Source organism: Hemitrygon akajei, chromosome 17 (assembly GCF_048418815.1).
Source record: "Hemitrygon akajei chromosome 17, sHemAka1.3, whole genome shotgun sequence".
NCBI classification, from domain to species: domain Eukaryota; kingdom Metazoa; phylum Chordata; class Chondrichthyes; order Myliobatiformes; family Dasyatidae; genus Hemitrygon; species Hemitrygon akajei.
The window spans coordinates 24,256,180-24,274,418 of record NC_133140.1 but is presented as its reverse complement, the minus strand read 5'-3'; positions in this window follow the sequence as shown (position 1 = coordinate 24,274,418).

Here is an 18,239-nt window from a genome sequence, read left to right as displayed (position 1 = left end):
ATGAGGAAAAACTTCTTCACACAGAGAGTGGTAAATCTGTGGAATTCTCTGCCACAGGAAACAGTTGAGGCCGGTTCATTGGCTATATTTAAGAGGAAGTTAGATATGGCCCTTGTGGCTAATGGGATCAGGGGGTATGGAGAGAAAACAGGTACAGGATTCTGAGTTGGATTATCAGCCATGATCATACTGAATGGCGGTACAGGTTCGAAGGGCCGAATGGCCTACTCCTGCTCCTATTTTCTATGTTTCTATGTTTCTATGATACCTTCAAATTCTCCGTAGTTCCTAATACTTTGAAGTTATGAAATTGTTTCATTATCACTCTTGGATGTTTTTGCATGTCCAAGGGTGAATGCTTGAATTTGTGGTGAGCAAACAGTTCTGAATTGTCTTCTGCTTATATCGGTGACAAAAATCAATGCTTTTTGAACATAAACACATGTAACAAATGCTGTTTTTTAAAACTGTTTGCTGTACAACTGCAAATGACTGATGCTTCTTGGAAACTGCTTAGCTAGTCTTCTGTCCTAATTAAGTGGCATATGTCCTAAATAAAGGAAAGGAATTCAGGCTGTTTTCTTGATTAGTTTTTGTTCTTTAAGAGTCATCCCAACTAAGAAGCTGGCCTAATTAACTGTAATCCATTGTACTTCCTTTTGAACTTTAATGATTGGCTTTGATTTGAAACTTTTGGAAGGATATCAGCTTTATTGATTTCAGTTGGCTGCATGTTAAATTGTAACTAATCCCTGCTCTTGGGTAGCCTGAGAACTCTAGAATACTGGATTTGATTTTGGAGAAACAAGTTTAGTGATTTGATTTTTGCATGCTTTTTTAAAATGGCAATTTATGTTTAATCAGTTCTGTGACAGAACTAAATTTGATTTTTTTAAACAGCAGAGGAAATTTCCATTTTTTATTTCAATTGAAGTTTTTGTTTGTTTATATGATATAAATATTCCTGGTTGCTTTTAATTGACCATTCCTAATTCATTTTGAAGCAGAGACGAGCTATCTTCTGCTGCACTGTCTCCCAAAGATGGTACTTGCCAGTCCTGTTAGGTACAGTAGATAAGACCATAATATTGGAACTAGTAATGATGAAGTGAAGTTGTGTGACTTGCAGGGGGAACTGTGCCTAGTGATGTTGCTATGCATCTGCTGACTTAATTGTTCTGTGTGATAGAGTTGAGGGTTTTGAGTAAATTCTGAAGATCTGCTGTATTAAAGCTTGGAAAAGAATAGACTGCAGCTTTTGGTGGTGAAAAGAAGTGGCAGGGGTGAGGATCAAGTGTCAGTCATACTATTATAGGATGTTAACTTGACTGGAAAATAAACCACCTGTATTCATCAAGGGAGGTAGAGTATTTTCCTTTATTCCTTTCACTTCCTTCATGCCTGCCTGCAGTATTGATGTAGTTGTTTCAATTAAGGTTTTAATTAAGTTTATGAATAAGGTTACCCCCAACAATGCCATTGAATATCAAGAGATACAATTTTAATTCTCTCATATTAGTGACTGATATTGCTAGTCACTGCAAGCCTTAATGTTCTCGCTGTATGTAGCCAGAAATTGCTTTATTATTCAGTTAATTACAAATAGAGTTGATATTTTTTTTGGTTGCCATTTAAAAATCTCTGTAAATGTCATAATGTTGGGAAAGCCCTTGAGGAAACAGCTGAATAGAGTTGAGGTTAGGACTCTGAGGAGCTACTGCCTAGATCTGAGGTTAATTGTATATAATGACATATTGACTTAGTGTATCGCTTGTGTTAATCTTCAATAATAATAAAAAGATTTTAAAATGAAGGTTAATTGACAACAGTCACATTTGACCCTCTTAACCAGTGGAGTACATTCAATTTATTTGTATTAAGAACTCCTAATGCCACAGTTAGACAGGTGCTCCACATAGGAGTGATGTGCTATGGCACAGTGTGTAATGCTGCTGTGTTACAGCTCTAGTGGGCCAGGTTCAGTCTTGACCTCCAGTGTTGCTGCGTGGTATTTACATATCCTTCCTATGAATCAGTAATTTACCTTTGGTTGCTGTGGTTCCCTCAAGTCAAATGGACATGCAGGTTTGTGGGTTATTTGGCCACTAAATTGATCTTGTGGTGAGTGGTAGCATTTAGGATGAATTGATGGGTATGAGGCGAAAGTAAAATGAGATTAGTGGAAGTGAGGTGTTAATGGACTTGGTGGGCCAAAAGGTCTGTTTCTGAGTCTGATAGTTTTGTCAGCTGAGGTTTGCTTGTGTGTGTTTGACCTGATGCCTTGAAACTTTACAATGACTCTAAATTACTGTCTGGATCAGAGGGCGGGTCCTTTGTGGAGAGGTTGGATTTCCTTGGGTTGTCTTCTCTAGAGCGGTAGAGGGGAGACCTGATAGAAGTTTGTAAACTTGAGTTGTACAGATGGATGGTCAATATCTTTTTCCAAGAGAGATGGGTGCCAGGCATGCGCTGCCTGCAGTGATAGTGGATGCAAATACGATAGAGATGTTTAGAAGGCTTTTTATTCGGCATTTGAATCTATAGAGTGTAGAGAAATGTGGGCAATATGTAGGCAGAAGGGATTTGCATTATTATTATTATTATTATTATTATTATTATTATTATTATTATTATTATTTACTTTATTGTCGCCAAACAATTGGTACTAGAGCATACAATCATCACAGTGATATTTGTTTCTGTGCTTCGCGCTCCCTGGAGTACAAATCAATAGTAAATATAATAAAATTTAAATTATAAATCATAATAAAAAATAGAAAAGGGAAAGTAAGGTAGTGCAAAAAGAAACTGAGAGACATGTCCGGATATTTGGAAGGTAAGACCCAGATCAGGGTCGGAATCCGTTCAGCAGTCTTATCACAGTTGGAAAGAAGCGGTTCCCAAATCTGACTGTACGAGTCTTCATGTTCCTGAACATTCTTCCGGAGGGAAGAGGGACAAAAAGTGTGTTGGCTGGGTGGGTCGTGTACTTGATTATCCTGGCAGCACTGCTCCGACAGCAAGCGGTGTAAAGTGAGTCCAAGGACGGGAGATTGGTTTAATTATGTGTGTCTTTGATTCAACACAGTGTTAAGTTGAAGGATCTGTTCCTGTGCTGTACTGTTCTATAAGATGGGTATTCAGCCAGTGACATCTGTGGTAATTCTTGGATTTGTTTTTCTAGTCCATTTTTAACCTTAGACAATTTTTTTCCCAAATAGTTATCCATCCCCCCCCCCACCCCTTGAAAGTTATTATACATTATTCTCTCTTCCATTCATTTGAATGTTTTTACCTGGCATACCTTTTGTCATAAACTGAGAAGAGAGATGATCACTATTTTGTTTAATCACAATAACAGCTTCTGCAAATAATATACACAGGTATAAGTAATATTCAGACATATTACAGGTGGATAAATGGCACATGTAATTTTGCCATGCAAGTGCAAGGAAATGATGTTTTGATGTATGATGTATTCCTTTTTGATAAATGATGTATTCCTTTTGATGTTCATTATTGCCTGGAAATATAGCTGAGCCAGTCACATAAATATTGTGACCAAAAGAGCAGTATCAGTTGCTAGATATTATGTCATGAACGACTTGCTGCTAGAATTCACATTTTCTATCAAACGCACATTCGGAGTATGTTGGATACTCTTCACTTGGCTCCATCAATACACAACACTTAGCTCCACTGAGTACAAACTAGCCTTGAATCGTTTCTTCCATGTGCATGCATATATTGTCCACAGTATGTGCGCTGTCAAAAAAAAATGCACTGGGGCCCGTCACTAAGACTCCTTTGTCAGGACCTTCCAAACTGTCTATCACTTAAAAGTTAGCATGTTCTCCTACAAGTCTTAGACCATATTGATCTGGAAATGAAACGGCATTCTGTGATTGTTACTCATTTAATTCTGTTCTTGTTAGCACCCCACTCGAGGTGTTGGGTTGGGTTATCATTTAGTTTACATCAACTTTGCTGGCATACTTTATTTTCAAAAAATGCATTAGCACTCCACAAAACTGCAGCTTTTAAATATACCTAAAGAACAATATTTGCATTCACCCACCCTCTTTCCTGTATTAATTCAGAATAACTTGATTAGTTACATACTGCAAGATGCGATATTCCACATCCTTCCTAACTCAGATGTTCCCAAGTTGGATGAGCAGGACGAAGACAGAATTGCCATGTACATGCACCACAATGTGTTAATTATGCTGCATACTCCACCTCCTCTGTCTTTAAAAGACTGAGCTATCCTGTCTTCACGGTGAATCCTGAGACCATCCAGCCACATCTCTGCATCCAAAATAGTGGGGGAGAGCCGTGTTTCCCTGATGCAGAGTTCACAGCAGTCCCTGATGTCCCTCTGCTACAGCAATCTTGCTCTGAGGTCTTCATTTTTATTTTCCACTGACTGCAGTTGGTTGTGGGAATCTAAAGCCTCTGCATTTCAACCTTACTTGCAGCTCAGCATGTTTTACTTGCTTCCTCTTAAAGAGGCAGTCACGACCCGCGTCTGCAGTCGGAATCTGTCAATTTTGAGTATCAATAGATTTTTTATAAAACATCTTAAAATGATATTATTTACTGAAGTACCCACGGCTTTGGTTGTGGAGTTCAGCTGTAGTAGTCCAGAACAGGAATCAGAGCTTCATGCAGCGAGGCTTCCCTTAGCGGTGCCATCTTTTAAAAAAAAAGTTGTGGATTGTGGAGGTTGTATGTTACAATGGGATATAGATAGGATGCAGAGTTGAGCAGGGAAGTGCAACTATATACAGTTGAGTCCGACTAAACGTCGAACATTATCTTTTGCTTCTCTTCTGGCTAGACGTTTAATTCTTCTCAGGTGGCGAGATGTTGCCCCACCCACGCATGCTCAATGGTTTAATTATATTATTTCCTGTTTCGAATTTGAAAAAAATCACTACTCACTTCTTAATTCGGGCATAAAGTTTCATAACGTGCGGGGACCTTTTCTTGAATATTTTCATAACTTTTCCTTAGACTAAGTTTTTTTTCAGTCCCTTACTTTCAGCTTTTTTTTTCTTGGTAGTAGACATTATTATCATTATTATTTTTCGTTCTTATTTTCATGTACAGTTTTGGGTGTTTGAACATAAATATAAATTTTTATTTTATATACACATATAAATATAAAATTATATTTTATATTGAATATAAATATAAATTTATATTTCCTACATTTTGCTGTGGTTGGTCTGGAGATTTTTTTTTCCCTGCAGGGGGATGGGTACTAACTTTACACGACTTTAGCTTGGGTGCTTTTTTATCATTATTTTGAATCATATTATTGTGTGGTTATCTTGCACTGTATTAATCTCTTATTTTGGTGATTTTTTTTTGTTGTAATGTTGTAGAAATGCATAAAAAATCAATAAAAAAAAGCTTTACCTGTATATATTTAAATAACACATTTAGATCGTGCTATTATAACATAATAATGTTCATTATGCATAAAAAACGAGAATCTCTGTTAATTACACACAATTTCTCATTAATGTACAATACCCGCGTTTACACCGTCACGCTATGCCTCTTGTGGCCTTCTATTTTTCAGTTGTGCATTCTAACCACGATATCCATTGAGTTTTCATTTCAGGCTTTCCTGAGCATGGTTAACAGCCTTGCAATTCATGTCTTGAGCCACTAGCACAAACATGTTACTCTGTATATTTGCGTAGTGCTGAAGGTGGGTCTGTCATTTTGTTGTTCTCTTTGAAAGCATGAATCATGTTATATTATTGTACGGGCAGAATGTTTATTTCAATTTATTTTTGGATGACAGTCAGGACGGGAAAGGATCTAAACAGCCAGCGCATAGTACCATGTGGCTATGCCCCTCAACAGCAGGTAAACCACTTTGGATACTGTTTGAGAGAATGGCCTATCAGGGGAAATTCACAGCAGTCAGATATCTGGCAATGAGACTGACTCTGCGACTCAGAAGGGAAGTGGGGGACGGAGGGCTGGGGGAGGGGAAATGAGGCGATCTGTGGATATAAGGGATTCGTTAGGAGAACAGAAAGGAGGTTCTGTGGTCGAGAATGTATTGTTCAAATTACCGGACAGTCTTACTAACTTCACCTGCTAGCAAGGTAATTCCAAAGATCATGCAAGCAAGACCACCAGTGTATGGATCGAAAACTGCCAGATATACAAGCTGGTTTTAGAAGAGGCAGGGGCGCCAATCACCGAATTACTAACCTACGCCGTAGAATGGAGAATCGAGTGAATTCCAGAAAATTATTTATCGATGTTTTATTGACTACTCTAAAGCCTTCGACGTGGTGGACCACAATAAACTATAGCAAGTCTTTAAAGAAATGGGGATACCTGGACATCACTTATGCGAAATTTGTATGAAGTTCAAGAAGCAATAGTTAAGACTGAACATAGAATTAAAAAAAAACTGGTTCAGGATTCGGAAGAGTACGACAAGGCTGCATACCGTCACCCGACTTATTTAATCTATATGCTGAACACATCATCAGGAATGCTGATCTAGAGGAATCAAATGTTGGAATCAAAATTGCTGGACAAAATAGTAACAACCTCATATGTGCAGATGATACTACTCCAATGACTGAAAATAAGGAGGATTTGAGGAAGATTCTAATCAAAGTGAAAGAAGAAAGTGCAAAATGTGGCTTTCACTCAATATGAAAACCAAAATTATGTCGACCAGTCTAATAAATTCCGTGGTAATAAATGGAAAGCAATTGGAAACAGTGACGGATTTCGTCTTCCTACGTTCAACGATTTCTAGAGATGGTAACTGCAGCCGTGAAATTAAACAGCTCTTACTTCTTATTGCAGCAATGGCAAATTTAGATAAAATACTGAAGAGCTGAGATATAAAATTGTCTACGAAGCTCCGTATAGTCAAGTCTAGGTATTTCCAGTTGTAATGAATGGCTGTGAGAGCTGGACTATTAGTAAGGCTGAATAGAAAAGAATCGACGCCTTTGACTTGACTGCTGGAGGAAAATGTTAAGAGTTCATTGGACAGCAAGAAGATCCAACAAGATAATACTTGAAGAAGTTCAGCCTGTCTGCTTATTAGGAGGCTTGATTATGAGACAAAAGTTCAAATATTTTCGCCTGCTCATGAGACGACAGGATACCGTGGAGAAGTCTGTCATATTAGGTAAAACCGAAAGTAAGAGAAGGAGCGGGTGACAGAGGCTACAATGGATAGATAATATTACTCAGGCAATGCGTATGACGTCGGGGGATCTCAGAGAGATAGTTTCCAACAAGAAGACTTTGTGTGAAGGAGACCATGAGGTCACCAAGAGTCTGACTCGACTTAACAACTGAACAACAATGAGCTTAACAGCAGTAGTGGGGAAGTTATTGAAAGCTATTCTAAGGGACTGGATATGGAAGTATTTGGATCGAGATGGACTTCGTCAGAATGACTTCGTGCATGACAGAACATATCAAACCAACCTTGTAGAGTTTTTCAAGCCGGGAAAGTGGTTGAAGAGAAGACAGTGCGTGTTGTCAACATCGACTTTAGTAAGATATTTGACAAGGCCCACATGGGAGATTTGCTTAAGAAGGTTCAGTCGCTTGTTGGCCAAGGAGAGGTAGTAAATTGGATTGGCCACAGACTGTATGGGAGAAGCCAAAAACAGCATTGTATGGATGCCTCTCTGATCGGCGGACTAGTGGCATGCTGCAGGGATCTCTGCAGGGTCTGTTCCTGTCTGTAATTTATATTACCAATCTGAAGATGATGTGAATAACTAAATCAGCAAATTTGCGGATTACGCCAGGATTGTGGGTGAAGTGGACTGCGAGGAAGCCTTTCCTGGCAGCGGAGGGATCTGGATTAGCAGGAAAAATTGGTTGAAAATGGCAGTTGGAATTCAATATAGACAAGTAAGAGATGTTGCATTTGGGCGGGACCCACCAGGACTGTTCTTTAAATGTTTGTAGTATGCCTTGGGAGTTTTCGCTATCACTCCTGATTGGATCCATTCTCTCATGGCTAAACCTCCTGCTCTTCACTTGCTTGTAGAATGCCTTGTGATTTTCCTTAACGCTGCCTGCAAGGCCTTCTGATGGTTCCTTCTAGATCTCCTAATTCCATACTTAAGTTCCTTCCTCGTAATTTTCTAGATGGTGCAAACATATCAGAATTCATAGATTACATGAAATAATACTCGCTTCGGTTCATTGAGAACTAAACTGTCAGCTGATAAATTAAATGTGTTCTAGACTAAAATGAGTTAGAAAATACATTTGAGAATTTGTTGAACGTCCTGCCCTTTCACTTAAACTGTTTAAATTTTCATCATACAGACTCGCATAAACATGATACAATTTTTTTTTAAATCAATCCCATAAAATGCAGGAGTGCCAGGATCTAGACGTGCCTCACTGGCAGAACCTGAACAAAAATCCTTATACATTAAAGTAGGTGAAATCAGAAGAAGATACTTTTAAATGGGCACACCAATATGCAGTGGATTATGAGATATGGAGCCTACTCAGCTCGCAAAGATTCAGTTTAATTTGCATCGTGTTCGCGACGGGCAGCTTTGCCGAAGATCCTTTTCCTGTGCTGTACTCATCCATCTTATACTAAAAGCAGTGTTAATGGGGTAAGGAACAGGTCTAAAACTACATGAAGAGGCAACGTTGAGAGTTGTCTTTTAACCAAAATATTTTCACGATGCATTTAAAGACAAATGAAAGGGGAAGGAGGTTCATGCCTTCATGTATTTATCGCATATCAAGTTAGGTTGTTAATGGAGAGCAACATTGCGGAAGTTTGTAAGACGAAGTTAAGCAGAAAACATGAGGAGCCATTGCCAGTCAGGAAACTTCCCCAAAGAGGTGAAACTGCAAAACATTGCTGTTCATGGCGGAGTGAAGAACTACCAGCCTGGAGTGTTAACACAGTTTCTCTCCACATCCTGAGTGATTCCTGTCACTTCTGCCAATGGTATCAAACGTAGCATTAATTTTGCAATCGGAGTAGGTCCAACACAGCTCCCTGTTATTTCACCAAAAGAATAACGAAAATACAGTCGAAAGGTTTATATTATCACGAGAGGCTGGATAGACTTGGGTAGTTTCCTTTTGGGTGTAACAGGCTGAGGAGACATCTGATTTACAAGTATATCAGAGGCATAAATAGTGTATAGAGAGTATCTGTTGCCCAAGTTTGAAACATGAAATGAAATTGAAGTTGGGAGGAGGTAGGTTCAAAGGGGATGTGTGACATAAGCTTTTTTACTCAGAGAGTCGTGGATGGCTGGAATACCATGCCTGATTTGGTGGTAGAAGCAAGTACAATAGGGACATTTATTAAACGTTTGGATGTGCACCTGGATATAAGGAAGATGGGGGAATATGGAAATGACTTAGGTGGGAGCGCCCTGAGCGGTGTCAGTTGAAATGAGACTGCTACTTTGAGCAAAGCTTGTAGCAGTCGCAGCCTGTGTTGTCGCTGGGCTACTTTAAGTACTGGCAGTATGTTTCTCGGGGTTCTCGGTACCTGTCCGCCTATTCAGCATTGAGCCACTAGGGGCTCGCCAACTATCATATCTTGGCAATCGCCAGTCATCGGCCGTATCATCTTTCTGTTTCAAAAATGAGAGGAATTAGTGTGGTAAACTATGTGTACCTGTCTGGACACGCCCCACTGCTGACTGCTCCTGTGGCTCCTCCCACAGACTCCTGTATAAAGGGGATTGGAGGCACTGCTCCTCTCTCAGTCTCCGAGATGCCATGCTCCCTTTTTCTGCTAATAAAAGTCTATCGTTCACCTCCGTCTCCGAGAGTTATTGATGGTGTGTCAATTTTATTAGCAGCAATTTTAAAACATGGAGAGTATTTTGCAACCCGACAGATTGGATCTCGACCCTCAATCCCAGGAAGCCGGTGACACTTTCGAACTCTGGCTAGCATGCTTCGAATCGTACCTGGAGGAGATTCATGTGACCGACCCTGCCACGATGCGCAGGGTTCTCCTCTGCAGAGTCAGTACAAGGGTTAACTCCATGATCAGAGACCAAACGGACTACCAGGGTGCGATGGATGCCCTCAAAAGACAATACCGGCGGCCGGTGAATACCGTCTACGCAAGACATCGCTTAGTGACGCGGCGGCAGCGGGCCGAGGAATCGAGCGCTGAGTTTGTCCGGGCCGTACAGACACTCGTGCGGGCCTGCGACTGCAGGGGACTGACGCCGGAACAGCATGCGGAGTTGCTAGTAAGAGACGCCTTCGTGACGGGGATCAGGTCAGTGTACGTGCGCCAGCGGCTGCTGGAAAACGCCGATCTTACCTTACAGTCGGCGATCGAGCTGGCCGACACGCTGGAGGCCGCTCTGCACAACGCTGACACTGTCCAGGCGCCCGAACAACCGCCGGCCCCATGGACGCTGCAGACCCTGCAACCCGCCGGCGAATCGACCTCGGCTGCTGCCAGTTGCGAGTCCGCGCAGTGTTACTTCTGCAGATTCAAAAAGCACCCCCGAAAATCTACCTGCTCCAGCTGTGGAAAGAAGGGCCACTTCGCCAAGGCCTGTAAGTCCAAACCACGAGCGGGGGCGGCCATCTTTGTCGGCACCAACTCGCCCCGCCTCCGACCCACGGGTACTTACCGGGCACCAAGAATGCGATTCAACTCTGGCTTCCGTGACCGTCGACCAAAGCGTTCCACACCAGCTCGCAAGGTCACTGATGGACGTTCTGGTGGAGGGGCACAGGACTAGCTGACTGTTTGACACGGCAGCACTGAGAGTTTTATTCACCCGGACACGGTGCAACGCTGCGGACTCGTGACACGGCCGGTAAGCCAAAGGGTCACCATGGCTTCTGGATCGCATTCCACAGACATCCGCGGGGGATAGGTTGTGTAGCAACATTGGTGGTGCAGGGCACAGAATATCGGGACTTTGCGTTACTGGTCATGCCTCAACTGTGTGCCCCTGTGCTATTGGGGCTCGACTTCCAGAGCCACCTGAGAAGTGTGACCATGGAGTATGACGGGCCCCACCCACCAATCGCTGTCAGAAATTCTCAGTTCTGTGGGACTTCGTAATATATCCCGCTACTGACCACACACACACACACCGACCCGCATATCCCACCCAGCACCATGCCAACAGCCACGCTACTGACACAACTTGCAGCCTCTCCACCCTCAAGATCCCTCCCCCACAGCTGTTCGCCAGCCTGACCCCCGACTCTAAACCTGTGGCAACTAAAAGCAGGAGGTACAGCGCGGGGGACAAGGCCTTCATTAAGTCAGAGGTGTAGCGGCTACTCAGGGAGCGGATCATTGAGCCAAGCACAAGTCCTTGGAGGGCCCAGGTGGTCGTTGTTCGGACCGGGCAGGAAAACAGGATGGTCGTGGACTAAAGCCAGACCATCAATAGATTCACGCAGCTTGACACGTACCCCCTACCCCGATCGCAGATATGGTCAATCAGATAGCTCAGTACAAGGTGTACTCGACCATAGACCTGAAATCCGCTTACCATCTGCTCCCCATCCGCACGGAGGACCGCCCCTACACCGCCTTCGAGGCGGGCGGCAGGCTCTATGACTTCCAGCGCGTCCCCTTCGGTGTCACGAATGGTGTCTCTGTCTTCCAGAAGGAAATTGACCGGATGGTAGTCCAGTGCCAGCTGAAGGCCACGTTCCCATATCTGGATAACTTCTCCATCTGCGGTCACGACTGGCAGGATCACGACACCAACCTCCAACCATTTTCCCAAGCGGCCAAAGCTCTTAACTTTACCAATAACAGGGACAAGTGTGTGTTCAGAACCACCCGACTTGCTATCCTTGGGTATGTCGTGGAGAACGGGGTCATTGTCCCTGACCCCGACCTTATGCGCTCCCTGTTGGAACTCCCTCTTCCCACCACCCTCAGAGCCCTCAAACAGTGCCTGGGCTTCTTTTCCTATTACGCCCAATGGGTCCCTCACTACGCAGACAAGGCCCGCCCCTTGATCAAGTCCACCGCAATTCCCCTCTCAGCCGAGGCCCACGCGGACTTCAGCCGCATTAAAGGGGACATTGCCAAAGCAACGATGCATGCGGTGGACAAGACCATTCCCTTCCAGGTAGAGAGTGACGCTTCCGACTTCGCGCTGGCTGCTACCCTCAATCAGGCAGGAAGACCAGTAGAATTCTTCTCACGTACCCTTCAAAACCCTGAAATTTGGCACTCCTCGGTGGAGAAAGAAGCCCAGGCCATAGTGGAGGCTATTAGGCACTGGAGGCACTCTATCGCCGGCAAACGGTTCACCTTGCTGACCGACCAGCGCTCAGTTGCGTTCATGTTCAGCAACCAACAGCGGGGCAAAATCAAAAATGATAAAATTTGGGGTAGAGAATAGAACTCCCCACCTACAGCTATGATATCCTGTACCGACCTGGAAGGCTCAATGAGGCACCTGATGCCCTATCCCGGGGAGCATGTGCCAGCGCGCAGCTCGACCGGCTATACGCACTCCATGCAGATCTTTGCCATCCGGGGGTCACCCGATTTTACCATTTCGTGAAAGCCCGGAACCTGCCTTACTCCCTTGAGGAAATCAGGACGATGACCAGGGAATGTAAAGTCTGCGATGAGTGCAAACCGCACTTCTACCGTCCTGTAAAGGCACAACTTATCAAGGCCACCCGCCCATTTGAACAACGGAGTGTCGACTTTAAGGGCCCCCCTTCCCTCCACCGTCCGCAATGTGTACTTTCTCAGCATAATCAACGAGTACTCGTAGTTCCCCTTTGCCATCCCCTGCCCCGACACCACTGCCACGTCCGTCATAAAAGCCCTGCGGCCAGCTCTTCACTGTGTTTGGATATCCCTGCTATATCCACAGTGATAGAGGGTCCTCGTTTATGAGTGACGAGCTGCGACAGTACCTGCTGGCTAGGGGTATTGCTACTAGTAGGACCACGAGCTATAATCCCCGGGGAAATGGACAGGTGGAGAGGGAGAATGCCACTGTGTGGAAGGCCACACTCTTAGCCCTTAGGTCAAAGGGATTGCCAGTCGCTCGCTGGCAGGAGGTCCTTACCGAGGCGCTCCACTCCATCTGCTCCCTGTTATGCACGGCCGCCAATGCCATCCTTCATGAGCGCCTCTTTTCTTTTCCCAGGAAGTCTGCCTCTGGGACCACCCTACCGGCTTGGCTGTCGTCCCCAGGGCCAGTGCTGCTCCGGACACATGCGAGGAGCAATAAATATGCCCTGATGGTCGAGAGGGTTCACCTACTTCATGCGAACCCCCGGTATGCCTACGTGGTCTTACTTGATGGGCGGGAGGACACTATCTCTTCCGCGACCTGGCGCCCGCACGAACGCTCCACGGTGACTATGAACCCCGTTCCCAACGATGTATATACCCACGAGACATCGCGCACAACAAGCCTTACACAGACTCCTCACGACACTTCCATACCGGGTGCCACGCACAAGCATGAGGGATTACTGACGCCTAACCTGCTGGCACCTCAAGTCAGGCCGTAGCCAGCACAACCACCATCACCAGTGCTACGTAGATCGCAGTGACAGACTCGCCTGATAGACTTAACCTGTAAATATACTTGTAAGAAACTTCGCCCCGTGGGGACTCTCTTTTAAAACAAAGGGGGGGGGGGGTGGTGAATGTGGTAAACTATGTATACCTGTCTGGACACGCCCCTCTGCTGACTGCTCCTGTGGCTCCTCCCATAGACCACTGTATAAATGCGATTGGACGTATTGCTCCTCCCTCAGTCTCCAAGATGTCGTGTTCCCTTTTGCTGCTAATAAAAGCCTACCGTTCACCTCCCGTCTCCGAGAGTTATTGATGGTGCATTAATTAGCTGTTTTTTAAAAAAATCTATAGCCAGAATTTAATTTGAGCTGTATCTAACTTGGAGAATAGACGCTGATCAGAGCATCGTTCAATCTGAGTACAGATGCGTCTGGATTTTTTTCAGAACCAGGAGTGGTGTGGGGTGGGGGTAGGGGTGGAACGCGCGGCTAGTGTTAAACACATGGATGTCTTCTCCCCGAAACCGAAGCCCAGCTCCTCACCTGTTGTCCAAGTCAATGCGGCTCAAAGAATCACCGTTCAAGGGGCTTTCCAAACTCAGCCTCCTGTTGCCGGAGCAGGCGCTTGACAAATAATAATAATAATGATAATAATGATGATTGTAAACAGATAGATTTCTTGTGGCAATGAACTAGATGTTTAATACAAAAAAAATCAAAAATACCAGTACATTGATGACGATAAAAGTTGAAAATGCTAGAGAAAACAGAAATGTCCAACATATTACATAATCTTGCAGCTTTTTAAATCAGTGCCATTAATTTCAGAAGCACGGTCAAGTTGCAAACATCATTCCCCGAAATTTTGATTTAAATACAAACTCATAAATGATACAATACCTTACTATAAATACACGCAAGATCCAGTTTTACAGTCAAAATTCCACAAATTACATTGCGACCAATCTATTACAATAGACGGGACAATAAACACCTGGAATAAACAAGCAAGAACATCTTACTGAATAGATATAGCCATTCGAGACACGCACACAACATACAGAATTCAACACAGAGAGAGACCTGGAGACTCACGGTCAAACGTGCTGTACTTCTTTTCGGAAGACGGGCCTGCCGGCTAAAGAAAGCGAACGATTTACACACCCCTCCGACCAACTGTTCGTGAACAACGCTCACAGCAGAGTGAAGCGTCAGCAGTCATGGTGCACTGCGGAGGGACTGCATCATATGGGGCGCATGGATGGGCGTGTTTGGTGTTCTCAAATGCTCAGCCATGCCCGCTGACCAGTGAAGCACATGATAAGGGGTGTTACCTTTACAGAGAACGCTTGAGTACAGCAGCTCGCTGAATGAAGCGGTGTTAAAAAATTACTACAGCGGAAACCTGTGTTTTCTGGTAGTATAGGGGGGTAGGAAATCCATAATAGAGGCTACTTTCTATGGGATGGGTTTTGTAACTTCTGCGGAGATGGGATAGCCGAGAAACGCCAAGATTGACGACCCAAACTGGGATTTATTACGGTTAATAATGAAGCCCATGTTGGCAATAACATTTGAAGCCTGTGCAGATATTACATGTATGTTTGGATTTGGATGCACTGGCATGTCATCCAGACAAACAAAAGGAAAGTCTGTGAATTTTATTACAATGTCCAGCCACCGCTGGAAGTCTGTGCTGTATTTTTCAGCCCCAACGGCATGTGCAGAAACTCTGAGGCCAAAAGTGGTTAACACAGCCTATATCCTTACTGCACATAATCACCTGGGGTAGCCCGAACTAAGGCAACATTGGCAAAAAAATACTTTCGGCTAAACGTGCCTGAAAGTCTTACGTGTCTGGGACCGGATAACGATGTGCGGTGGTCACCTCAAAAGACGTTGGAAATCGCCACATGGGCGGCAACCACGATCGGACGTGGGGACCATAAGGAGAGGCTACGCCCAGCAGGCTATTCGACTGGCGTACAATGCCAACTCTTTCCACGTTGGCAAACTCTGCTTTCGTGGTTGCCAGGCAGCTTTTCTGGGTCCTGTCTACACGCGCACTCGTGGGCTGGAGGGCGAGTTGTGGAAAAGTGCAGCTTGTCCTCATGTCTCATGATATAATAGAAACATAGAACATGGAAAATGTACAATGCTGTGCCGATCTTCTGCTTACTTTAGAAATTACCTGGGGTTACCCATAGCCCTCTATTTGTCTGAACTCCATGTACTTCTCCAAGAGTCTCTTAAAAGACCCTATTGTATCCGCCTCTACCACCGTCGCCGGCAGGACATTCCACGCACTCAGCACTCTCTGTGTAAAAGGAACTTACCCCTGACATCCCCTCTGTACCTACTTCCAAGCACCTTAAAATTCTGCCCTCTCGTGTTAGCCATTTCACCACTGGAACAATTGTCTGACAATACACAAGATGAATGCCTGTCATTATTTTATGGACCTCTGTCTGGTCCCCTCTCATCTCTCGTCGCTCCAGGGGGAAAACGCGGAGTTCATTCAAGGTTTTCTCATAAGGCATGCTCCCCAATCCAGGAAACATCCTTGTAAATCTCCTCTGCACCATTTCTATAGTTTCCACATCCTCCCTGTAGTGAGGTGACCAGAAACGAGCACAGTGCACCAATTGGGTTCTGACCAGGGGTCCTGTACAGGTGTAACATTACCTCTCTGCTCTTGAGCTCAATCACATGGTTGATGACGGCCAATGCATTGTACACCTTCTTAAGCACACAGTCAACCTGTGCAGTATTTATGGACACGACCCAGGGTCACTTTGATTCTCCACACTGCCAAGAATCTTGCCATTAGCGATATATTCTGCCATCAGATTTGACCTACGAATATGAACCACCTGACACTTATCTGGGTTGAACTTCCTTTCTCACTTCTCAGCCCAATTTTGCATCCCATCAATGTCCCGCTGTAACCTCTGAGAGCCCTCCACGCTTTCCACAATACTCCCAGCCTTTTGTATCAAAATTTTGTATCAACCTTTTTTAGCAAATTTACTAACACATCCATCCACTTCCTTAAAAAGGTCATTTATAAAGATAACGAAGAGAAGTGGTCCCAGAACAGATCCCTGAGGCACACCACTGGTCACCGACCTTCATGCAGAATATGACCCGTCACTATGCCTTCTGTAAGCAAGCCACATCTGAATCCACAAATTTAAGGTCCTATTGGATTCCATCCCTCCTTATTTTCTGAGCAAGCCTTGCATGTGTTACCTTGTCAAATGTCTTGCTGAAATCCATATAGTGTACTTCTACTGCTCTACCCTCATCAACATGTTCAGTTACATCCTGAAAAACTTCAGTCAGGCTCGTCAGGCACGACTTGCAGACAAAGCCCTGCTGACTATACATAATCATATTATGACTCTCAAAATGTTCATAAATCCTGCGCCTCTGGATCTTTTTGGTCAACATTCCAACCACTGAAGTATGACTCGCTGGTTTATAATTTCCAGGGCTATCTCGACTCCCTTTCTTGTATAAGGAAACAACATCTGCAACCCTTCGATACTCGAGAACCTCTCCCATCCCCATTGATGATGCAAAGATCATAGTTGGAAGCTCAGCAATCTCCAGCCTCGCCTCGTATGGTAGCCTGGGATATAGCTCGGCTGGTCCCGGTGACATATTCAGCGATGCTTTCCAAAATCTCCAGCACCTTCTTTCTTAATATGTCCATGCTTAAGCTTTTCAATCTGCTTTACGTCATCTCTATAATCGCCAAGGTCCTTTGCGTAATGAATGCTGAAGCAAAGTGTTCATTAAGTACCTTCACTATCTCTTCCAGTTCCGTACACACTTTTGCACTGTCACAACTCATTGGTCCTATTTTCTCATGTCTTATCCTCTTACTCTTCATATACATCTAGAATGCCTTGGGGTTTTCCTGAATCCCGCTTGCCAAGGCCTTCTCATGACCCCTCCTGCTGCTCCTAATTTCATTCTTCAGCTCCTTCCTGCTCACTTTATAATTTTCTGGATTTTTATCATTACCTATATTTTTAGTACCTTTCCTAAGCATTTCTTTACTTCCTGATTAGATTTTAAACAACTTTGTACACATTGGTTCCTGTACCACACGATCATTTCCCTGTCTCATTGGAACGTATCGACGCAGAACCCCACGCAAATAACCTCTGAACATATACCATATTTCTGTTATACATTTCCTGAGAAAATCTGTTCCCAATTTATGCTTCCAAGTTCCTGCCTGATAGATTCAAATTTCCCCTTACTCCAATTAAACACTTTCCTAACGTGTTTGTTCCTATCCCTCTCCAAAGCTATGGCAAAGGGGATAGAATTGTGAGCACTATCTCCAAAATACTCTCCTGCTGAGAGACCTGTCAGCTAACCAAGTTAATTTCCCAATACCAGATCAAGTGCAGCCTCTCCTTTTGTAGGCTTTTCTACATACTGTGTCAGCAAACCTTCCTGAACTCGCCTAACAAACTCTACCCCATCTAAGACCCTCCCAATCAATATTGGGGAAATTAAAAATTCCCTGCTCCCTGTTATTATTATACCTTTCCAGAATCTGTCTGGCTATCTGTTCCTCGATGTCCCTGTCACTATTGGGTGGTCTACAAAAAAACACCCCTTTATTGAATCATCTGTGCTCCTAATGACTCAGTAGACAATCCTTCCGTGAC